This window comes from Triticum aestivum, chromosome 7A (assembly GCF_018294505.1).
Source record: "Triticum aestivum cultivar Chinese Spring chromosome 7A, IWGSC CS RefSeq v2.1, whole genome shotgun sequence".
Taxonomy (NCBI): domain Eukaryota; kingdom Viridiplantae; phylum Streptophyta; class Magnoliopsida; order Poales; family Poaceae; genus Triticum; species Triticum aestivum.
Window position 1 is genome coordinate 686,860,539 of NC_057812.1, and position 25,850 is coordinate 686,886,388.

Below are 25,850 nucleotides of genomic sequence, written 5' to 3' on the forward strand. Positions count from 1 at the left end.
CATGACGAGCAAATGTGTGTTTCTGAATCGCTATTTCAACAAAGGGCGGCCTCATTTCTTGGCAACATGCAGCTGGAACTCAGCTAAATATAATAGCTACTTCGATTTTTCGGTGGATTTAAACCTTAAACTTTTAGACCAAATACAACTCAAAGAAATGAAGAAAAAAACAATTGGACAAAACATACTCGAAAAAAGGAAAAATAAAGGAAGTTGTTTAATTTTAACCGGATGAAAATTCTCTCCTGTAAACCTCTCTCTCGACAGTTTGCGGTTTTCTACATGCTGAAATCTGCCTTCCGTCACTGTTTTACTTCCCCTCCCCTCCCCTCCCCTCGCGTCGTCCTCCCCGGGGCGACCCGAGGGCCCCTAGGGTTTCCCTAGGCGCCGCTCCCTCCACCCCTCCTCCCCTGCCGTCACCCGAGGGAGTCGTCGGGCTTCGCCTGGGCGACTGCTGATGACGGTGGCGGTGGGGCTTCGTCGCTTCGCTCGCTTGCGTTGGGCCCCGGAAGCCGGGCGGCGGCCCGGTTGGTGAGGCGGCGTCGTCCTTCGGCGGGAGGCGCGGCCGGATCCCTCGGCTGCTCGGGCAGCGAGGTCCTGGCGGGCAGTGGTCGCGGCGTGGCGAGGTTCTACCTCCTCTGCTCCAGATCTGAAGGACATGTTCTCCCTCTCTCTGCTCTCCCTTGCTGGATTCGCCTGATTCCGGGCCTCTGATCCCCGGATCCGGTGACGTCGGGGTGCTCCCTGAGCTGGTGGTGCTGGACGAGCCCGGGGGAAACTCCTGTTGGTATTCCCAACACGGCGGCGACGGCGCCCCTTTTGCGTCGGTCTGCTTGTTGGAGTCGCAGCCGTGGGCTCCCATCCACACCCCGGCCATGCCTCCTGGGCGAAAGCTCAAATCCCGGCGTGGGATGGGCGGCGGCGGCGCCTGGTGCGTCGTGTCCTCCTTGGAGGCGCCGTCTGGGGAAGGTTGGTGCTTTGGGGGCGTGTAGCAGCTGCAGTTGGGCGCCTGGCGTCTGTAGAGTCGATGGCGTATATATTCGGTGCAGGTTTCAGATCCGGCCACAAGTTGCTCAGCGGTGGTGTTTTGCAATGCCCCGGCGGGTCTGCGCCCTCGAGACAGGGCGGAAGGGGATCGGGTTCCCCTTCCTGGCAACAGCAGCGTCGTTGGTGCTGATTTAGCCTGTTCTTGAATTCCTCGGACCTAATCTTCGCCATGGGGCTTGGCAGCTTCTTCCTTTCGGCGTCTCTCCCGGCGGCTTACCCTCTTCCATCGGTTCCCTACGGCGTCTGCGTCGCAGCCTCCGTGTGTGTGCTCCGGCGTGATGATGGTTGTGATCCATGGCTGGCCCGGACTTGAGGCCACCCTTGCTTTAGCTCTCGGGTGAGCGTCTCTACACTTTGACGGTTCGGCGCCTTCGAGCCTAGGCGAGGGGAAGGGTTCCTCTTCGGTGTTAGAGAAAGCATGTGTTATGCCTTCTCCAGTTCCTGGTTTCAGTCATGTACCCGACCTATTCTAGCGGCTGCAGATCCTCGTGGCTTCTTCCGTAGTCGTTTCAGGGCCTTTGTGTAGTGGGCTTACCCTCAATTAGCTGCACTTCAATGTAATTTTCCGTTCGCTGGTTGTCGGTGTAGCGTTGTAAGCTGTTCTGCTTTCTCCCTTGTATCCTTTAGCCGTTGCTTTGTTCGTGGTCTGCTCTTGTACTCCTGGCTGGTTGATGGCTTTGTTAATTCAAAGTCGGGCTCCTCTGGAGCCTCCGTTCCAAAAAAACCTCTCTCTCCGCTCACCACGTGTCCCGCCCACCGCTCCCACCTTATCTTTTCCCTCCAGCCTTATCTTCTCCATGCATCGCTTCCTCCTTTCCCCCCTTTTCTCGTTCAACGGCAGGGGAGAGGCACCACCGCAGGGGAGCAGCCTGATTCATCCTCACGCCACCGGGGCTGCAGTAGAGTGTGAACGAGGTTGTCGAAGGTTTGCCGTGGCTGTGTTGGAGCACCACCGAAGGTGCATCGCGGCTTCCGCCATCATTGCCGCCTTTGCGTCGTAGAGCCGCCATGGCCGCCGCAATGGAGCGAGGTTGTTGAAGCTCCGTCGTGGTTGCATTGAACCGCCACCGGAGCTGCATCGCGCCTCCCGCCGGCGCCGGCCGCGTTGCAATGGAGCGTGCCCGGCTGCAATGGACCTCCGTTGCGGCTACAGTGGAGCGTGGCCGGCGATGCAACGGAGCTTTGTTGGAACACCGTGTGCCGGTGGCTGCAATGGAGCTCCGCGTTGGCTGCAATGGAGCTTCGTCAGAACGTTGCAGGGCGATGGCTGCAATGGAGTGTTAGGTTTAATCTTGATTCATGTATCTGCATGTGTTATTTTCGTTCTGCATGTAGTTTAGCTTAGCGAGTTGTACTCCGGCGAAGTCTTAGCTGTAGCGTGCAAGGAAGCGAGATGCCCGATGAGCGTGAGATGCGATGTGGTAGGCGTGATGCTAGCGCCGTGTGATACGGCATCGTCGTGCGATGCGGCGAGGCGCACAAGAAGCTAGAAACGGCCGGCTGGATGACCAAGAGAATTGGGCGAGTTAGTTAGTGCATGCATCGGTTTGTTATTAGCTGCATGCTAGCTGGTGGCCAAGTCGTGTGTGGCCGTTGAGAGATAGGTGCACACGCTGTGCATGGGCGTGCTTGAGTTAATGGTTAGTTAGAGTCGTGGTGTTAGTGGCCGAGAGGTCCGGCTAGTTAGTGCGGGCATGAGGCTGATCTCCTGTATATATGTGCTACTTTGAGTCAATGAGAAAGGGAGGCCGTGAGGGCTGAGAAAAAGATGTAGCCATGGCTGACCAAGAGGAAGGTGTCTCTTGCAAAGCTATTGCCTCCTTCTTCCTTGGTCCATGCGTGTGTGTGTGTTTCGTGAGAGTTTTTTCATGGTGTGTGTTTGAGAGAAACCACAAGAGAGAGGGTTGAGCTGTGAGAGACAGCCAAGAAGAAGAAGAAGACGCTGCGAGGAGGCGGCGCCAACAATTGGTATCAGAGCCTTGTTGATCCGTGGCGGCGACGACGGTGCCGGCGGCTATGGTGGCCGCCGTGGTGCTGGGCGGAGGCAACGGCTGCGACGGCGGTGACGCGGTGGACTCCATGTGAGGTGGAGGACGTCGGTGCGAGGTGATGGCTGGCAGCGGTGCGGTACCGCTGATGGCCGGTTTCGGTGCGATGCCGCGAGGTGATGATGGCGTGGTGATCGGCGTTGCGAAGGCGCCGTCCACGTCAAGAGGTGGCCGCTGCGTGCGGCAGGACGATGTGGTGATGGGCGCTGCGACGGCGTCGACCACGACAAGATGGTGCACGGTGGTGTCCGGCGCTGCGACGGCGTCGACCACGACAAGATGGTGCACGGTGGTGTCCGGCGCTGCGATGGCGTCGGTCCACGGCAAGGTGTGCAGCGCCGCGATGGCGTCGGCAAGTGGCAGCAGGTGAAGCCGCGTGAAGATTGGAGAATCAAGATTAGGAGGGAAAATGTTAGGTTTAATCTTGATTCATGTATCTGCATGTGTTATTTTCGTTCTGCATGTAGTTTAGCTTAGCGAGTTGTACTCTGGCGAAGTCTTAGCTGTAGCGTGCAAGGAAGCGAGATGCCCGATGAGCGTGAGATGCGATGTGGTAGGCGTGATGCTAGCGCCGTGTGATACGGCATCGTCGTGCGATGCGGCGAGGCGCACAAGAAGCTAGAAACGGCCGGCTGGATGACCAAGAGAATTGGGCGAGTTAGTTAGTGCATGCATCGGTTTGTTATTAGCTGCATGCTAGCTGGTGGCCAAGTCGTGTGTGGCCGTTGAGAGATAGGTGCACACGCTGTGCATGGGCGTGCTTGAGTTAATGGTTAGTTAGAGTCGTGGTGTTAGTGGCCGAGAGGTCCGGCTAGTTAGTGCGGGCATGAGGCTGATCTCCTGTATATATGTGCTACTTTGAGTCAATGAGAAAGGGAGGCCGTGAGGGCTGAGAAAAAGATGTAGCCATGGCTGACCAAGAGGAAGGTGTCTCTTGCAAAGCTATTGCCTCCTTCTTCCTTGGTCCATGCGTGTGTGTGTGTTTCGTGAGAGTTTTTTCATGGTGTGTGTTTGAGAGAAACCACAAGAGAGAGGGTTGAGCTGTGAGAGACAGCCAAGAAGAAGAAGAAGACGCTGCGAGGAGGCGGCGCCAACATGGAGCACGGTTGGGGCAGTAATGGAACTTCGCCGGGACGCTGATGGTGCTGTGTCAGAGCTTTTCTTTCGCGCTGCGGTGCTGCCATGGAGCTGCAGTGGAGCTTCCCCGGGGGTCGTCCGTGTTGCGTTGGAACTTGTTTTCCATCGTCTCCGGTGTGGCTGCGTTGGAGCTCTGCCAGTGGCCACGGTGCTGTGAGGTCGCTGACGTAGGCGCCACGGTGAGGTGGGATTGATGGCGAGCACCATTATTTGTGTTCACTGCAGAGGAGGCACAGTGGGATTGACGATGAGTTGCTTCGTGTGATTTTCTGTATTGACCTGATCTAAGGGCTACGCATCGGGCAATCTGATGGCTGGCGATGAGGTTTAGATTTGTTTGTTATGCCAGTTGAGTCGTAGTAGTGGCCAAAAATAAATAACTTTTGGGCCAAATTCACCGGCCCCGCGCGTCCCGTTTTGAAATTTCAACCACCTGCCTATCTTTGGCCTTTTCAACCCTACTAGACATCTCTCCTACCAACCCTTTTCTCCCGGAGGTATATATGTAGCGACGACCCCCCGAAATTTTCCGACACCCACAGCCAGCCGCCACCCACACCTGGCGTCCCGGCTCGTCTCGTCGTTCTCCTTGGCTCCCCATCCCTCCTGCGCAGTCGGCTGTCGGCTTGCCTCCCCGTCTACCCGTGCAGCCGACGCTTGGTACGGGCGGATTAGCAAGGCAAACCCAGGTCGCTTATCCCCCGTGCGTGGGCTCGCAAGCGGCAGACGGCGACGGAAATTGGGTGGTCCTCTCCTCCCCACGATTCGATCCTGACCCCAAGGTTTGCTAGGCTAAATCCTCCTCCCGCTCTCCTCGATAATCCTCGTTTGTTTAGAGGCGGCCCGCTGGTTGTTAAAAGTTAGTCCGCTGTGCTCTGCTCGATGGCCGATCCGCGAGTTGTTGAAGGTTCGGGGCTGACGTGTGTTGCCGGGGATCAGATCTGGGGCGCTGGAATTAATAGAAATTACCGAGGAACGGCCGGCCGCTTTGGCTATTTGTCGTCTGTTTAAGTTTTATTAGGATTTTGGTTGTATTAGTGTCATCCTGTTATTAGTGTCATCCTGTGGCAGATGGATTTTGGATTCTGCTTCAGTTCTCTTCCTGCGGTGATCTGTGTAGCGGAGGTGGCGTTTCTAGAGAGAACAGTGTCCACTCCAGGTTTCGTAATATGTCTAAGATCCCGTTGTTATTTTGTGCTCTTCCGTGAGTCTCTCTGAGGTCGCCGTCTGAGATTGATAGTTGTCGCTTATCTGTCTTAGGTCGCTCGGCCAGTTCCTGATTGCAACGTTGTCTTTGACTGAGGTGGCAAGGTCGGCCCGGTGAAGCTTAGGCTGTACTCCCTCCGTAAATACACATAAGAGTGTTTAGATCAGTAAAGTGGTGATCTAAATGCTCTTATATTTTCTTCGAGTGCTGTATCTAAAATTCTAAAGTGGCCATTTCACCCTTTTTTGCTTATATTATATATTGAGATTTGTATCTAGCGAACAACAGACTTAAATGTGTGGTTATTTTTGTGTAGGAAGCAGGCGAAGGTTTGCCGACGGCAGAGATTGCTCGGTGAGATTTTTCTTCCCAACAGCGTAATTTTATTCCGCTACTCGCCGAAATCAACAAACGATTTGCGGAAATTTTGGGATGGTTTTGAAATCGGCGGATACAGAGATTCGTAGTTGGTTTGTTGATAGTTTATTGGGGATTCAAGTTTACTCAGTATTTTGGGTGTTTTTATTTGCTAGATTTGCTGCTTGATTAGATTTCATCACCATGATTTTTTTTTAGATCATCAGGGGAGTTTTAAGCCCCCCCGGTTCCATTAAAGATAATGAAACCAAAACAGTTCCAACAAACCAAGCATGCCTCAAGACGCATGTTCTGAAAAGGTCAAAAACAAAACAAGTAGAAAGTTTGAGGCCTACAGCCTATTACATTCATGGTTCTCTAATAAGCTAGAGGGCAGAGCTGCCGCAGCAAGAATTAGCCAGCATCCTTTTGTCTTCTGCAGCAACCATCAGGCAAACCTCCTTGATCTGCTCCAGGAACCCCCCCTTCATCTTCTTGAGAGGTTGGGTTGGTGTGCCAGGCCAGACAAGAGGCGATGCAGGGCTTGTGTTTGACAGGCTCTCTTTTTTAGTTGGCGAAACACCCGGCCTTGAGATGTCTGGACTCTGGTAACCAGTCTTGCGCATCCCAGAGGTGAGCTTGGGTAGAGAAGAGCCATGAGTGACACCTCCAGTGTCCATTAGGTCCTTTTTCATCCCGAGGTCAACTGAAGGGGAGCCTTGGGAATGCAGGATACCCAATCCAGCATCATCTGCATTTTTTTGAGAGACTCGCTGGTGTACAGAATCATCCACCTCTTGAGGGTCTTCCAGATCAGCCACCAAATCTGTTTAGTGTCAGACCAAACAGCATTATCAAAAACATGTTTATTTCTAGTTTTCCATAAGCTCCACAAGACACAAGCACAAAAAGCATTCAGCACTTCATGTTTCTTGTTAGCAGGCCAAAACTTGGCAATGGAAAAATAACTAGATCCTATATCCGTGGATAAGAATGTAGAGACTTCGCTCCAGATGTTCTTAGCAACCACACAGCCAAAAAACAAATGGTCTATAGTCTCCTGCTCAGAGCAGAACAAACAGTATGGGTTCTTATCAATCCCCCTTTTAAGTAAGTTGTTTTTAGTCATAAGCTTGTTGTGTGCCAGAAGCCAAAGAAAAACTTGTATTCTGGGTGGCACAACAATGGACCAGACAGAGGGGATATATACAGGGGTCACCCCCCTAAAGTTAATAATGGTATATAGAGAACTAGAAGAGTAAACCCCTTTTGATTCATATTGCCAGATCATAGCATCCTCTTCTCCATTAAGGGCAGTCTCTTTTATGATTTGCTCTAGGCAGTACCATTCTTCCATCATAGCAGAGGTAAAAACCCTCCTAAAAGTAAGCTTAAATCACCATGATTTTTGCCCCTGTGTCATGTTGGAATTGAAATTTGTTTCGCTATCAGCACAAAATTTTATGTGTAAGTTTCCGTTGTCTGTCTGAGGTCGTCGTCTGAGATTTATTGCTGTCTCTTGTCTGTATGAGGTCGCTCGTCCTGCCGCTGATCACACCGCTGTCGTTGACTGAGGTTGGAAGGTCGGCTAGGTGTCAGGTTTAGGCTGCACTTATTTTTTTTAGCCTACTTAGGCTGTACTTGCTGTATCTGAATTGGACGCTGTCGTTGATAGTTTATAGGGGATTAAAGTCTATTGAGTGTCTTGGGTGTTTTTATTTGCTATATTTGCTGCTTGATTTTATTTCATCACCATGATATTTGCCCCTGTGTTACAATGGAATTGAAATTTGCTTTGCCATCAGCACAAAAAATTATGGTGCTGGATTGAAATTGGCAGATGGATGCACTTTGTAGTTATCAGAATTTTTTCAAATAAGTTATCAGGCATGCCCTTGAGATGTTACTCTGGCTCAGCTTAATTCGGAGACATATTTTGCTGACATTATGTGCAGTATTTATCCACCACCGGTTATCCCGACAGTTGATGTTCTATAATTATCAGTCCTATTGCATCTTAGTAATCAGGTTTGTAGCCTGACAACTGTAGATCATTTTGTCATTTCAGTTTTCCCATTAAATCTAATAGTGCTCAATGTCCTAATATTTTACCATGCTAGTTTTGTTTTATTTTACCGTGATTGCTGTTCTAATGCACCAAGGTCTGTAAGCTCTGGCATTTGTTTCTTCAGCTCGTCGGTTATATAGTAGTTATCAGGTTTCCCCTTCACAAATCTGCATGTCTGCTGTAGCAAAATTACTAGTCTATTAATTTCTGTTCATGTGCAAAATTTATTTGATTTTTGTTAGTCAGCATGCATCACCGCAGTTCTTTTGTTGCTCCGTGTTCAACATGTGTTTCTGCACTTTTGCTTCATGGCTATGGTCTGTGCAGACAACAACAACAACAACAACAACAAAGCCTTTAGTCCCAAACAAGTTGGTGTAGGCTACGGTCTGTACTTCGCATAATTACCATCACTATTATGAAGAATTTGCCTTGTCTAAATATAACCTTTTTAGAGATTTCAATATGGACTGCATACAAATCTATTCTGCATTGGAATATTTTTGAGTGTAGATTCACTCATTCTGCTTCATATGTATTCTGCATTGGAATATCTAAATAAGCTTATACTCCCTCCGTCCCAAAATATAAGAACATTTTTAACACTAGCATAGTGTTAAAAACGTTCTTATATTCTGGGACAGAGGGAGTAGTATTTAGGAACGGATGGAGTACTAGTCAATTATAAGCAAGCTTACCAACTGATGTGTGTGTGTGTGTGTGTGTGTGTTTTACTGTTATTTACTCTTCCTTTTTTTCTCGTTGATAATTTAGCACATTTTCATTTATACTCCATAAGTAAATTTTGTCCATTTCTATGACTTTAAAGTTGAAGTTTCCAGGACTATTGTGTACAAACTACCATGTGCATTGTATTCAAATTACCATGCTTGTAGTAGTAGATTTCACCAGGTTGTTTCGGGGTATTTTTCATCATATACGTTTGAAAGGGGTGGTACGGTTCTTCATGTGGTGTTTTTATTCTTTGATTATGAAGTAAACTCTCCCCTCTGGTATTTCTATATATTTTTAGATTATTTTGTGGGACATCTTTAACTTGTTTCGTCCTCTTATATGCGACAGGGCACAATGAAAAGGAAACACAGAGGAGAGGCCGCGATTCAGGAGGCGTCTTCTTTGACGAAGTTGAAGTCCCCCACGACATTAGTTGGTGGAGAGGAAGGAATGCCTAGCCAGCCAGATATGATAGACATGCAGGTTGAGGTGGCCACACAATCTTCCTTGAAGAGATCCTTTGATTTTCTTGTGAAGCCTTTTGATAGGACTTACACGAGGCGCAATAAATTGAGGCTACCGTCTCCGCCACCACAAATTGCACCAGTTCACCCTACCATGCTGTCGGAAGCTGAAACTCATTACCATGTCAAGAGAATTGTCATCCAAGAGCTTGGTATTCGGATGCCCGATAAGGGCACCGGTGAGACCATTACACACCCCAGTCAGAAGAAGCTAGATTCGTGCAGGTGAGCTACCATTGCCTTTCCTTCTTCTTTTCAGTTTCATCGTCACTGTATGGTAATTATAGGAGTCTTGTACAGTAATTTTAGGTGTGATTCTATAATAACTTCGGTATTTAACACTGATAACTTATACTTCTCATTTTTATACATTGTTTACTTTTGCTCCAACCACTTTGTCATTTTTCTGCAGGGGATCTGCCAAGCAGGTTGATATGGCCAAGGCGTCATCCAGTGTCTCAGGAACAAGGTATTTCCAATTCCTAATTTTTTCATTTTCTTTTCTGTTTCATATAAGACGCACCAATTTGATTATCACCTTTTTATCTTTGTTTTTTGTAACAGGTCTCATGTAAGTACCGCGAAGGATGATGACACCTGCGATATGACATCAAGGCAAGTCTCATATTGTCATCTCTCTTTTTATTACCATTTCTTTCTATAACATAGATAACTTAATTCAAATAGGATGACAATTTATACAGTACTAATATCTGATAACTTCTTTCCTTCTCCCTTTTCTCCTTTTTTTTTCAGCCATAAAAAGGTAAGGAAGGCTGTGAGGAAGGTCCCTCTTTCCAAGACTAGGACTGCTCCTCGGTTCAGAGCCACATCATCACAGCCGCCGCAACAAGGAGTGGTTGATATTGTAGAACCACTCATGGCGACTTCTCAAAATGCGGTCACACAAGCTGGTGTGACAGGCTCCCCAGCTTGCGCTGAAGCTGCAACAACATATGAAGGCGCAGCGGATGTGCTTGCGGTCACCTCACCTGTTATATATGGTGAAGCTGTAGATCAGGTCGCTGCAAGGACGACCATTGCTACTGTTATAGAAGACCTTGTTGATGTGGCCGCTTTCACTGAAGCTGAAGCTTTCGGACTTGTTACCGAACCCCTAGTTCCAGAAGCTGCTGCAGATCAAGTGCAAATCCATGCTGCAATGGACGGTGTCGGCGAATTTGTTAAAATGCAAGATGTCCAAGTTTCTACCGCAACATCAATTGTTAGTGAAGCCGAAGCCTCTACCATCCCAAAATTCTAAATTTTGTAAGGTCAATTACTCAAATAGGATTAATTATAACTTTCTTGTGTTGGTTACTTTTATTTTAATTTTGACAAGGATTTAAACTTTTTGGAGTTTATTGAATATTCAAATGATAGGGAATAAGAGGTCATTCCCAAATATCTAGTTGGATTTTTAAATTGGACCTTTTATATATTCTAATCATTATTCAACGCAAGGCAATTGTTGGAGATGAGATAATAAGACTTGTCCCCAATTATATATAGTTGATAATGACTAGAATATTATTTGAAGTTCATGAGATTTATTTGGGCCATTAAGTCCTCTTGTACAAATAATTTCCAATTTTTTTGAAGATGGAACTATTTTTCCGGCTATAAAACCAGGTGCTACTTTGAAGCACAAGTGTAAACTAAAAAGAATACTATTGCTCCCTCTCTCTCCCTCTTCTTTTTATTCTCTCACAACTCTTTTATTCTCTATGATACCTCCATGGTGCATCCTTCCTAAGATGTCTGAAAGTATGAGCAATACTCTATAATGATAAATACTTAAAATTACTTACAACTCAGCTGAACAAATGATAAACATGATGTCGAAACTCTAACAAATTCCTCTGGCAGTGTACCAAGATGTGCAATGATCTAACATAGAAGATGTGAAAAAATGAAACGGAATAACATCTCTAGTGATGTAATGACGGAAAATATTGCATGACAACATATCTCCCAACGCCATAGAACTGTCGTGATAGGTATGTAGGATGGCTGTTTTGAAAGCAATAAATTATGGGCTTATGCGTAGGAGAAGTTCCTGAAATACATTTACGTTAAAGACCACTGTGGCAGCTATGTGTAGCTACCATGGCAACCTGTTTTTTCCGCTCCCACAATTCATTTCATAGTAATAGCAAAATGTTCACACAAGAACATATCACATACATATTGTCTAAGCAAATTACCCACACATATATGACATCATGCATACATATTTAATAGCAGATTACCTAAGCGAAATTTTCTAAGTAAATTACCTAAGAAAATAATGCCGTAGCTTCCTTGCGGCCATGAACACCTCATATGTGATCTTTTGGTAGTGTGGATACCTTGTCTTGCAGGGTGTGAGTACCTCGCTGACATGGTACACCCGGTGTTGTACCCGTCGTTGCACCTTTCCGGCCTCCTCCTGTTCCTCAGCGATGACTATGCTGACCACTTGAGTGGTCACCAATATGTATAGAAGCAAAGGTTCTAACTGGGCTGGGGACGCGAGGAGTGGGTTCAACTATATAGGAGGTTCTTGAGGTCTGTGAATGCTTCTTCGGCCTCCTCTCTCCAATAGCACTTGTCGCCCTTTTTAAGGAGGCGATATAAGGGTAGATCTTTCTCTCCTAGTGGGGACATGAATCAGCTAAGGGCTGCCACACATCCTGCGAGCTTCTGTACCTCGCGCACCGTATCCAGAGGCTGGAGGTTTACTATCGCTTGAATTGTTTCTAGGTTCAGCTCAATTCCCCGCTATGATGCGATGAATCCCAGGAGCTGTCCTGCGAGGACCCTGAAAACACACTTTTTGTGGTTCAGCTTCATCGTAAAATTGCAGAGGTTGTAGAAGGTCTACTGAAGGTCGCTAAGGAGGCTGGAGCCCTGTTTGGATTTGAGCACAATGTCGTCGATGTAGACCTCTGCATTGACTTTGATCTGTTTGTTGAAACACTTCTGCATTGTCCGCTGGTATGTTGCTCCCACGTTATTGAGGCCGAAAGGCATTGGGATGTAACAGAATGGTCTGTATGGTGTGATAAAGGAGGTCGTCTCCTTATCACATTCCTTCATACGTATCTAGTGATATCCAAAGTATACGTCCAGGAAGCATAGGCGCTCACATCCTACCATGACGTTGATGATCTAATCTATCCGGTGTAGTGGGAACAGGTCTTTGGGGCATGCTTTGTTGAGGTAGTTGTAGTCCACGCACACGCGCCATGTCTGGTTCTTTTTCTGCACCATTACTAGGTTTGCGAGCCATTCTGGGTGCGCGACTTCCCTTACGAATTTGGCCGCGAGTAGCTGTGCTATTTCTTCCCTTATTGCCATTCACTTTTCTGTAGCGAAATGAAACAGGGTCTTTTTCACCGGCCTCGCGTCCTTGCAGATGTTTAGGTTGTGTTCGACCTTGTCGGCTAGTACACTCGACATGTCGAGGGGCCTCCATGCGAATATATTCTAGTTTGCTCTCTCTGAGGTCTCTGCCGATCGCTACTGTTTTGCTGGGTTCCTCAAGTTGAACTACTTAGAATTTCTTCATGTGTTTGGCTGGTTGGAACAAGGGCCCCGGCCTTGGTTTCTTCGGGAGCTCATTCTCTGATGGCCCTATTGAAAGTGCAACTAATCCCTCGGGTAGTTTTGGTAATTAATAACAACATATATACCATTGATCTGATGCTCACTGCAAATAGATTTCAGAAATGATCAATGATTGGCATGGCAAGGAAGAATGGATGTGGACCCCTCAAAATGCTAAGGAGAAGAATTGGCAACTCCAAGACTCTACATTTATGGTTTTGTGATCCAAGAACACATTGAGTCCCTTAGGAAAGCCAATACTGTTAAAAGGGAATGAGATATTGATGATGAGGTTGTTGCTCAAGTGCTTAGTGATATTGCTCCAAAAACCCTCAGTCATTTTCTCAAACACATCTATTCAAACCCTAATTCGTTAACTCGGTCCCACCGATATCATCTACCCCGGACCCACCGAGATGATCATTCCCATTGCGACAGCCAAAAACCTAGCAATTCGGTTTGACCGAAATGGATCTCGGTCCCACCGAGCACTAAGCGAAACAACTAATTTACCATCAGGGAAGTACAGACGACAAAGGATGAATAACTGGCGGCAAAGACTTTGTCGTCAGCTGGCTGACAAAAACACCGTAGTAGCAAAGTGGTACCTTGCTTTCAGCTTTTCGTCGGGATGACAGCAAAGACTTTGCCGTCAGGTTTTTCTCTAAGGCAGAAAACAAAGTGAGGTTTAGGGTTTTCTATTAGTAGGTGGGCCTGACATTGCTTTGCCGTCAGCCACATGTTCAACAGACGGCAAAGATTAAAGAGTTAATAAAAAAACGGTGGTGGCAGCCTCAGTCGTTCTGGCAGCATAGGCGAGACATGGCCACCAGTGTGCTGGCGGTGAGCGCGTCCAGGAGCAGAGTAGCTAAATGGCGGCTAGCGGTCCTATGGTGAGCACGTCTGGCCATCCGCTGGTGAACACGACCGACAGCCTTGGGTCATTCTGGCCTCGAGCGCATCCATAGCGGCGAGCGTGTCCAGTGGTGGCCCCGCGCGTTCGGCTGTGGTCCTACGCGCCCGGCCATCCCGGACCTGCACGTCCAGCGGCAAGCGAGGGGAAGCAGCCCATGGGGGCGAGCGTTGGCCCTCTGTTACCCGCGCGTCTGGCATGGAGTGCTAGGGAGCGGGCGGCGAGTGAGGGGTAGCAGACCATGGGGGCGAGTGCTGGCCCTCCGAGACTTGCGCGTTCGGCGTGGAGTGCTGGGGAGCGACGGCGGCACGAGGCAGGAAGCCAGCGGCGGCTTCCATGGTGATGGGAACGGGGCCGGATCGACGGGGGACGTGGCCGGCTCGAGGGAGAAGGAGAGATGCCAGGCCGGCGGAGGGAGAGAGAGAGAGTCACGAGACAGAGAGAGAGATGCGTATGGGACAGAGAGAATCGTGCGTCAAGATGGCAACAGGGATGAAACCCATCGGGTTTTGCCTTCCCAAACCCATCCTCACGAGAAAATCGTAAACCCATCCCCGTCCCCGTTACCGTGCACGGGGCTAGTTTTTCGCCCGTCCCCTAAACCCATCGGATTTTCTAAACCCACAGGGAAATCAACATAAGGAAACATCCTTAGATTTAGGCACACTGCCTGTAACTAAATGTACAATTGTAGTTTTTGTTTACGGTGTCGTCAATGAATCAATTAACCTATCAAAAAGAATAAAAACAGAATTATTAGCTTTGGTGTCTTATTTTGGACATAATGGCAGTAGCAATTTGGACTCTACTATATGTATTTCTTGCAAGTCTACTAAAACAGTAGCAATTTGTACATGTATCCTGCAATATGCGGACCTGAACAAAAACACCGCATATTATTTGTACAAGGATTCTGAATCCATTTTGTTGAGAGAGGAAGGTGACGGGTGGCTACAGACTGCGCAGGCGGCACCCTTTCACATGACTTGGGACGTGAAGAGGCTACCACGGGGTTCATCACCGGTGACGGCGCCCTTTCTCCAGAACAAACCGGCGGCGATGGAGAAGATGCCAAGCGAGGAGGCTCGCCGGCGCAGGTCGTGGTCGGCGGATCTTGCAAGATGGGATCGAGCCAGGCGGCGGCTGGGGTCCTAGGTTTAGGGTTAGGTATTCTGTGTGTGTGAGAGAGAGATAATGGCTCGATCGAGGGGGGAAGGAGCAAGCGATACTGGCCACCCAGCGAGGGGTTGGTTTGACCATCGACGCTTGGGGTGGGGGGCTCGGTAGCTTTGGGTTGGGCCGCGCCGGATCAGTGCTTGGTAAAAAAATGTATTTTGCCGGGTTTTGGGTTCGGGGACTACCGAAACAGGTGCAAACCCACGAAATGTGTTGGGTTGTATAATGTGTCCAACAACAGCCCCACGAGGATGAAAAGACGCCCATCCACGTCCCCTAATAGGGTAAAAACCCGCGGGGACGCGAGTTTCGGGGCCCCATTGCCATCTTGAGTCGTGCGGGGATGAGGCAGAGATAACTGGGTCGGGCGGGGAAGAGAACATGGTGGGGGAAATAGTGGGAGAGAGAGATCAGGGAGAGTGAGCATGGGTTGCCGATAGTGCCACATCATCGATGCAGGAGATCGATCCGAGAGGTGTGTTTCTTCTTTGCTGTCTGCGATTTTTAATACAGATGGCAAGTATGCCTTTGTCATCTGCTGCTTTTATTACAGACTGTGAAGAACTTTGTCGTCTGTATTTTTTTAACAGACGGCAAAGTAAGTGTTTGCCATTTGTAATAAAAACCTCAAACGGCAAAGTAAGTCTTTGTCTTCTGTAATAAAAAACGAAGATGGCAAATCTGTGTTTTCCATCTGTCATTCTTTGACCTCTGCTGATAATGGTAAACCATTTCTATGCCATCTTCTGATGATGGCAAACCATTTCTTTGCCCGACGAAAAGCTGATGGCAAAGACGCCGCCTGACCGCAAATTAGATGTTTCCCGTAGTGGAGATGGCCTTGCCAAGTTTCTGTAATGACATTGTTTCACTTCGGAATCACCGAGTTGAAACAATCGAATTCCAAAACGAAGTTTTTCCCTAGCCATTGCACTTCGGTCCCACCGAGTCATTCCACTTCTGTCCAACCGAAAAGCCCAACGTTCAATTTTTTTACATCGATCGGTCTCATCGAGTTTATGTTCGGCCTCACCGACTTGGGTTAAAACTGTGTAACGGTTGCATTTTGGGTGATGGCTATTTATGGCCCTCCACTCCCAGTTACTCTCTAAGAGAGCCATTATAACAAAGCACAACTTCCACCATTCGTTTTCTGAGAGAGAACCACCTACTCATGTGTTGACATCAAGAGATTCCAATCCTACCAATTGAATCTTGATTTCTAGCCTCTTCAAGTTGGTTTCAACTCCAATATTTCTCCTACCCAAGCCAAATCTATGAGAGAGAGATTGAGTGTTGAGGAGACTATCGTTTGAAACACAAAACAAAGGAGTTCATCACCAACACAATATTTATTACCTTTTGGAGAGTGGTGTCTCATAGATTGGTTAGGTGTCACTAGGGAGGCTCCAAGATCATGTGGAGTTGAACCAAAGGATTTGTAAGGGCAAGGAGATTGCTTACTTCGTGAAGATCTACCCGAGTGAGGCCAGTCCTTCGTGGACGTAAGTAATGAAATAATAGACAAGGTTGCTTCTTCATGGACCCTTCGTGGGTAGAGCCCTCTGTGGACTCGCACAACCGTTACCCTCCGTGGGTTGAAGTCTCCAACATGGACATACCATAGCACCACCTATCGTAACCACGCCAAAAATCATCGTGTCTTCATTGCGCTTAATGTCTCAAATCCCCCCTTTACATAGATATGCAAAGTCTTTACTTTCCACTGCACAACTCTAACACTTGAATGTGTAGGGTGTATATTACTTGGTAGAATTGCAAAAACTTGTCCACAACTGAAATTCGAAAAAGGATAAGTTTTTATTTGGTTAAGTAGTCTAATCACCCCCCTCTAGACATACTTTCAATCCTACAAGTGGTATCAGAGCGTTGGTCTCCATTGCATTGGTTTCACAACCTAGGAGAGTATGGCGTCTAGTGAGGGAAACTACCACTATAGAGGTCCATATTTTGATGGTACAAACTTTGGTAGTTGAAGCATAAGATGAAATACATACTCTTGGTCATAACCTAGCCGTTTGTGATGTTGTTCATGTTAGCCTGCAAGGTAAATTCTTTGAGGATTGTAAAGAACCGGATCATGAAGCAACCGTGGAAGAATTGAAGATGTTGCAATACAACTCTCAACCATGTGACATTATCTTAAAGGGGTTGTACCTTGAGGAGTTCAACAAGATTAGCCATCTCGAGAATGCAAAGGAAATCTAGGATACTTTGGTTGATATCACGAAGGTACTGAGTCCATCAAGGAATCCAAGTTGGATGTGCTTCGAAGTCAACTTGACAAGTTCAAGATGAAGGATGGTGAAGTAGTTGCCGAAATGTACTCTAGGCTTGCTCTCATGAAAATAAGTTAGCCATCTTAGGAAGTGAAGAGATGACCGATAAATTCATCATCAAAAAGATTCTTAGAGCCTTGGATGGAAAATATGATACCGTGTGCACTTTGATCCAAATGATGTCCAATTACATACCACACGACAATGGAGATATGATATTTACTTGGGTTGGGAACCTAAGATCGCCAATGGACCACATGCTTGCTGAGAGGCGGTTATCTGTGCATAAGACAGGTAATAATGTCTCCCGTTGGAACGCACGAGCATTCGTGCTAGTAGAACTAAATGTAGGGGACATTATATCACACTCCAAACAGGTCCACTACAATTTAATTGCCCCTCTCTAATATAAAATGTTTGTCATAATTTTTTTGAATGATAAGCATGATTGCAATGTTGTTAGTATGCTTTCTATGAATATCCATTATGCTAATGATATGAAAAGCCATAAGCTTGGGGATGCTATATTTGATGAAGACGATATTTTTAGTGCCCCAAGTTTTGATGGGAAAATTTATTTTGATGATTGCATGCCTCCTATTTATGATGATTATATTGATTAAAGTGTGTTTGGAAGAGTGTCAACTCTTGGTAATAATGATCCCACTATTTTCAGATTGTGTTAAATCTTATTGTAATAATTATGAAAGTGGATTTAGAGAGGTCATGACTTTATTAAGTGATGACTCCACTATTTTGGAAGAGGTCTCAATTGATTATGACAATAAAGTTTCTATCTAGGATGATTATTGTGATGACATGTATGGTAAAGAATAATGATAACCGTGAAACTTGTCATCATGATTTTAATTTTCCTTTGGATTATGCCAATCTAGTATCACGTGGTAGTTATTTTGTTGAATTTTCTCCCACTATTATGAATGAGAATAAATTTGCTTATGTGGAGAGTAATAAATTTTTTTATGCATGTGGATGATGAAAATAATGCTTTATGTGATATTTATATTGTTGATTTTTTTCATGATGGTAATGAAAATTATTGTGAGAGAGGAATATGTGCTTTTACATATCTCAATAACATCAAGGTTCTTCTTTTGAAAATTTTGGAGTCATGCTTGTTTTGCCTTCCGATGCTAGTTGATGCTTTCTCCCATAAGTTGTTTGCTCACAAAATCCCTATGCATAGGAAGTGTCTTGGGCTTAAATGTGCTAGTTATATGCTTCATGATGCTCCCGTCATGTTTCAATTCATCACTTTTTTGTGAGCATCACTAGAATTATCATGCCTAGCTAAAAAGACATTGAAGAAAAGCACTTGTTGGGAGACAACCCAATTATTATACCTACTATTTTTGTGTGTTCACACAATTAAGCTACTGTAGTAATCATGTTTATTAGCTTTTATTTCAATAAATTTCCAAGTAAAGCCTTTAGGATAGTGTGGATGATAGTTGACTTGATTCTATGCAAGAACAGAAACTTTTGTGCTCACTCCAGGAATTTCTATAATTCACTGGAATGTGAGTTTTATCTGAATGTTTTACACAATATTTATATAAAATTACCTACATTGTACTAATTTTTTAGAAATTTTAGAGTTGAACAAATATGGTTGATAACCCACAAGTATAGGGGATCAATTGTAGCTTTTCTGATAAATAAGAGTGTCGAACCCAACAGGGAGCTAAAGATAAATTTTTATTCTCTCAAGTTCTGTGGACTATGGATTCAACTCTATGCACACTTACCATTTTCTTTACTTAGAACAAGAATAAAAGTAGAAGTACATTGCGAGAATGAAACTACGAATAAATTGCAAGATAATAAACTTAGTTGTTTAGTAGAAAGCTTTTTGTCACACAAGAAATTTATTCATCTCCAGGCAATGGATAACTGGACCGGTAATTATTATTGCAAGTTTATATGTGGGAGAGGCATGAGATAACATACTTTCCATACATGGATCATATGCGCTTATGATTGGAACACAAGCAAGCTTCCACAAGTACCAAAGATCATTAAGGTAAAACCCAACCATAGCATTAAGTATCAAGTCCTTTTTACTTCCATACACAACAACCCCCTTACTCGGGTATCAGTTTCTGTCACTCTTGCCACCCACTACAAGAGAATCATGAACATATTACAACACCCTACAACAGGGATCCTTCACGTTTGCGCAACACGGAGGGCACCATAGGACATCACCAAAATAAAATATACAACACAAACCAATCACGATCATCAATTAACCCATAGGACAAAACAGATCTACTCAAACATCCTAGTATAGCCACATATCATTTGGTAATAATATATAGCGTTGAGCACCATGTTTAAGTAGTGGTTACAATAGGGAGAAGAGGTGTTACACCGCTGCATAGAGGGGGAGAAAGTTGATGTTGACAGTAGCACGATTGTTGATGTAGATTGTCGTCACGATCCTTGCCCAGCGGCGTTCCGGCGCCACCGGGAGAGAGGGGGAGAGAGCCCCCCTTCTTATTCTTCTTGCTTGGCCTCCCCCTAGATGGGAGGAGAGTTCCCCCTCTGGTCCACGACTTCCATGGCGGTGCAGGGGCAGGAGCCCCTCCTAGATTGGTTCTCCCTCTGTGTTCTCTTCTGTTTCGCGTTCATGTTTTCTGGCTGAAAACTGTTTCTTATATTCTCGGAGACTCGTAACTCCGATTGCGCCAAAATTTTAACATGACTTTTTCCGGATATAAGCTTCCCTGCGGCCAAAGAAGAGCGCCAACCGACTTACACGTGCCCACTAGGAACCACCGCGCGCCAGGGGCTTAGGACACGCCCTGGTGGGTAGTGGAGGCAATGTGCATCTGTTTGCGTTGATTCCACCTCCCAAAAATCACATATATTCCAAAATAATTCACTGTAAATTTTCATCGCGTTTGGACTTCGTTTGATATGGATATTCCGCGAAACAAAAACCATGCAACAAACAGGAACTTGCACTGGGCACTGGATCAATATGTTAGTCCAATAAATCATATAAATTGTTGCCAAAAGTATGTGCAAGTTGTATAATATTGGCATGGAACAATAAAAAATTATAGATATGATGGAGATGTATCAATGGTTCTTGTTCAGATCATTACAAACTATTTTGTTTTTGATAGATTCTATTTTAATGCATATTTGCTTGTTTTATAGTTTCTATGGTCTATATTGGTTAATATAAATTGTGGAAATGTTAGATTATATTATGTGATAAAAATTATGAATCTTTTCTTGACAGTACCCAAGTGAATGATTTGTTTTTATCATACTAACTCATCTCATGAAGTTCCATTAAGTTTTGTGTGATTGAAGTTTTCAAGTTTTGAGTGAGATATCGATATGAGAAGAATGAGTAGTGGAAGGATGCTAAGCTTGGGTTTTACAAAGGCACCCCAAGGTAATATTCAAGGAATACTCAAGCTTCTGAGCTTGGGGATGCTCCAGAAGGCATCTCCTCTTTCATCTTTAACATTATCGGCAACCTCACTCGGAACTATATTTTTATTCGTCACATGATATGTGTTCTGCTTGGAGCATCGCTTTCTTTTGTTTGTATTTTCTTGCTATTATTTATAATAATGTTTTGTATCTTTTATTTCAATAAAACTATCATGTATAGCCTTTACCATGCTTATTTTGGACGTTGATCAGTTGTTGATTTAAAAAAAGGAAAGTTTTATGTTATTGTCGAGTTCTATAGAAAAGTCAGAATGTGATAAAAGATTGAAATTTAGACATGATAAGCTATGATAAAATTTCTACATTGTGGTAAATTTTAAAATAAATTGACTTAAAAAAGTATGTATTCTTCTTCATCCTTCAGAGATTGTTCTGTTTAGAGAGATTGTTGTTATATTTGCATTGTTTGCATCTGTTTGCTTGTTTAATGATTCTATTTGAGGATAGGATTATTAAATATGTAGAGGAATTTAGTATGCAATGTTTAATTATAATTTTAGTGCTACAGTAGAGAACGATAAGGTTTTGCATTGATTTATACTAACTTATCTCACAAGTTCTTGTTGAGTTTCGTGTGGATGAAGTTTTTAAGATTTAGGGAAACTGTGATATGAGAGGAATTAAGGAGACACAAGAGCTCAAGCCTGCAGATTCCCAAAGCCCCCCAAGTTGACATTCCAATAAGTCTTAAGCATCTAAGATTGGAGATGCCCTGGTAGGCATCCCACCTTTCTTCATCGATAATTATTAGTTAGTCTCGGTTGAGCATAAGTTTTTGCTTCTTCACTCAATGTGTGATATCCTTGGTGTGTACTTTTATTTTTATTTTGCTTGACGTTTGAATAAAATATTTGGATCTCAAATATTAAGAGAGAGAGAGAGAGAGTCCTCACATACCTAATTAATTGTTTCACTACTCATTGATCTTCACTTATATCTTTTGGAGTAGTAGGTCATTCATTGTTCTACTTCACTTATATCTTAAGAGAAAATATTTGAATGAATTGAATAGCATAAATATCAAATTATATTGTTTCATATGCTCAGTAGTATTTCACCTTTAGTTTAGATAGTAAAATCTGTTGAAGTCTGACAATCACAATATTAGTCATACAAGCAATTAATGAAAGATAGTATATGGAAGAGAACATTCACATAAAAATATATTATCTTGAACATCTTTTATGATTGTGAATACCCATTAATCATTTTTAATCTTGATCAAATTAGTTCAAGTTGGACAAGGAATACAACGTAATGTGTTATGTTTGGGTATATTTGCATAGAAGTTGTATTGTTATGGATACTCAAACATATGGTGCTTGTTTAGAATCTTTTGCTAGCCAACATTTTTGTACTAAGCGGGAATACTACTTGTGCATGCAAAATCCTTGAGCTAAGTTCTTCCACGAGTTTCAATGTACCTACCTATATATGGTATTACCCTACCGTTCCAAGTAAATTTGCATGTGACGTCTCTAAAACCTTCGAATAATCATCTATTTTTTGTCCCCGTATGTAACACCCTGGATTTTGGCCTTTTCTTTTTCTTTTGATTTCCCTTGCATTATGGTTTTGATTTGCTTTTTCCGTGGCTCTATGATCCTAAAACTTATCTTCCTATGTTCCATAGTGGCTTGCAATCCTCAAAACCATCCCAAGACCTTGTCATTTTCATCTTAGTCCAATCCCAATATTCTTTTTATTTGGAATATTCCTTTTTCTATTAAAGGAATAATCCTTTTTGCCCTAGGTTATGAAACAACCTATATTTCTTTCACTCCCAAAATTCCCAAATAATTCTCATAAATTATTTGGGTTATATCTTCCAGAGATATGTCAAAACCCTTCATTGGCATCATCAAAGATAATTCACAAATATCCCTTTTCTCATTCCACCCTAAGAGGCTTTTTGAGAAGGATGTGCCATTTATCTTTTCTTGATTGACCCCAAACTTTTTGGGAACTCTATCCTATCCATATCATGGCCACATGCCAAAAATTCAACTTAATTTTCCTAGTGAACCTTCCTCAGCAAATTTCCAAAGTTCTTCTCTAAGAGAAGCCTTTGTGAAGGAAGTACTAGCTAGGGTAATCCAAATGAGTTGAAATTTTGCAAGGTACTATATATGATCAAATAACCACTCTCCTCCAAATTTTAGCTCATGTAATCACTCTATGTGAGCACACCATCAATTCTAGGTTTCTGGTGAAATTTTCAGGTTGTGAAGCAACTATATTTTATACTGCTTCATTACTGGTGAAAATTTACCAGCACATGATCCTACACATATAAACCCTCTCCACCAAATTTGGGCTCAATTCATCAAGCCATTTTCCCTCTACAATTTTCCTAAGTTATGGTATAGATTGAAGTTTTGTGAATAAAGTACCATTTTGGTATTTCCAAATGGTATGAAATTTTAAAAGAGTCTTCATATGCCCAAACAAGTCATCTCCACCAGAATTCAGCTCACTCCAACTTGATGTGTGAGTGCTACTTCATACTTTGTATTTCTGTACAATATGGTGCATTCTACATCAAGTGCCCTCTAGACTCCTCCGTTTGGGCTGATATTTTTGCCAAAACAGTCACCTTAGAGCAACTCCAATGGGGCGACCCATTTCGTCCGCCCGCGTCCGTTTGGGTCAGCGCGGACAAAAGTGGAGGCCCAACGCGTCGACCCAAACTCAAATCGTGTCTGCCTGGCGTCCGCGCCGACCCATTTTCAGCCCAAAATTGCGCCTGGAATGCGTCAGCGCAGACGCGCCGCATGTCTCCTTGCCCTCCGCCGTGTCCACACCTGGCGGCCGTCCCACTACGACGGTCAACATTATTTATGACGACCGCCCACCTTGGGCCCACGCGTCAGTGACGGCGGTCGTCCTTTTTTAAGCCGGGCGTGCGGCGGGGCCGTCCTCATCCACTGCCACTCGCCCCCGTCGTCATCTGGCCGCCCCTGCCCCCACGCCGGTGACAACCCTAGCCACCGTGAGAATGGGCTTCTTCTTCGGCATCGGCAGCAGTGGCAAGGGCAAGGCCCCGGCCGGCATTCCCCCTTCCTCCCCGCCCTCCCCATGCCGTCACGTGCTCCCCGATAGAGGTAGCGCATAAATGTGCCGGTGCACCAGGCCAAGTGGCACTGGCAGCACCGCGTGCCTCTGGCGTACTCCTACGCGACGCTGCCACATGACTGGCATTTGGATCCCGAGAGGATCCCAGTGCCGGCGGCGCCGTGGACGACGAGGGCCCATGTGGAGGAGGTGCGGCACCGGCGGCTGTTGCTGACGCCGTAGCAGCTCGCCGAACCGCACTACGCCGTTGACTCTCCCAACTAGGCTCGATGGTTCGCCTCCGGGCATGAGGAGGCCAGGCGACGCGACACCCGTGGCATAGACCACAGCCTGCTGCCGCCCCCGCTCGTCGTCCGCGATGAGGATCAGGAGGCCGAGGCCGCCTACCAGGCAGCCATTAAGGAGAGCGAGGAGGAGCGGTGGAGGAAGGCGGATGAGGCGGCTTTCCAGGCTGCCATGGCAGAGGCCATCCCCTCTCCGCTGCGGGCGAGTGCGTCGTGCCGCCAGTGACCCTGCCATCCCCGCCCAAAGCCGAGCCGGAGGAGCCGGCCCCCCTCAAGCGCTACTCCTGGACCGAGTAGTGCGTCAGTGGGTCAGCGCTCGGCCGATCTGGCTCGGGGCGATGAAGAAGTAGGAGGCGGCCTACCTCGACCACTAGCGCCGCAGAGGAGCGCCGGGAGGGCGAGCGCCTGCAGATGCTCGAGCGTGAGGCCGAAGAGGAGGCGCGCCAGGCCCAGGCAGCGGCGGCGCAGCCCTACATCGCCGCCCTTTGGAACACGGTGTTACCCTGGGCCGGCCCTGTGTTGACACTGATCGACCTCACCGGCCCTGACGCAGACGCCGCGATGACGAGGACGCCTATTGCAGCGTGTCATCTAGTTTTTTGTTTTTTTATGTTAATTAATGTAATGTGGACTTTCGCCGGCCTTCGTGGCCGGCTTTTATGTTTAGTTTAATGCATGTGTTTATTATTAAAATGCTTTTAAAATATTTTTTTGGCGCGCCGACAAAATGGGTCGAACCAGCGTTGGGCACTCGCGCCGACCCAAACACAGCTCCGGATGTTTGTGTCCGTGGGGCCGACCCAAACGGACAAAAAGTGGACAAAAGCATCGTCCGTTTGGGTCAGCCCGTTGGAGTTTCTCTTATCATGTGATCAAGCCATGACAAAGATCAGAGTTCATATCCAATCCAATCTCTTTTAGTTCATATGAAACTGTTTGCTGCTGATCTGCCTTGGAGCAAAGTGCTCTTCTCTTCTTTGCCCTTGCCCTTAGTTGTTTCTTCCTTGTCACTCGGGGTAGTATGGTCTAGCGCCCAGACATGATATGGCCGCTCGGAGTGCACCTATGCGCCAGTGCACGCGGTGACCACGGGCCAGACGACCCAAATCTACTTTTCTCTGTGCCGCCTCCTTCCTCCTCGTCTCTACGTCCCTTCATGTCTAGTAGCTGCCCCGTGAGCATCTACTTTTCTCTGTGCCCCTACCCCATCCTGTTTCACCGTCATTTGGTTGCCGTCGAGCATGCCCGTGACGCTAGCTACTATGCCTTCTCATTGGCATGTCGGCCGAGGCCTCTAGAGTGCTCTCGAGCCCTCCCCTTGGCTATATATAGCACCCTTATCCTCCGACGCACCTCGAAGCTTCTTCCCTTGCCTTCCCTGACCACCGGAGAGGCCTCTCATCGCCGCGGACCGCCGCGGTGCTGGCTGGAGTTCGAGCAAATCCGGCGGCCCGAGCCTCCTCCTCCCTCCCCGACCTTTTACAGGGAGATAGAAGATAGGAGACTCAAAACAGTTGATTCATCCATTGACGGGGCGATATATACAGATTACAAGGAGCATCGTATGGTGATCGTGCGACACTACTCTGACCATCGTGCGCCACTATGTGGGCATCGTGGGTATACATGGGCTGGACTAGAACTGTTGTACATGTACTACCATACGTACAATCTATCACCGCCCCACAGTCTAGACGTCGGCTGAGGCGACGCAAAGACTGGTCCAAAACTGAAGAAAAATGTCCCGGGATAGTCCTTTGGTCATCACATCAGCAAGCTACTGCGCGGTGGGGATGTGGAGAACACGAAAGTGGATGTCCAGCTCCACATGTTTGGTATGCCAGTGATGATTAGGATTGGCCGACAGGTACACCGCCGAGACGTTGTCGCAGA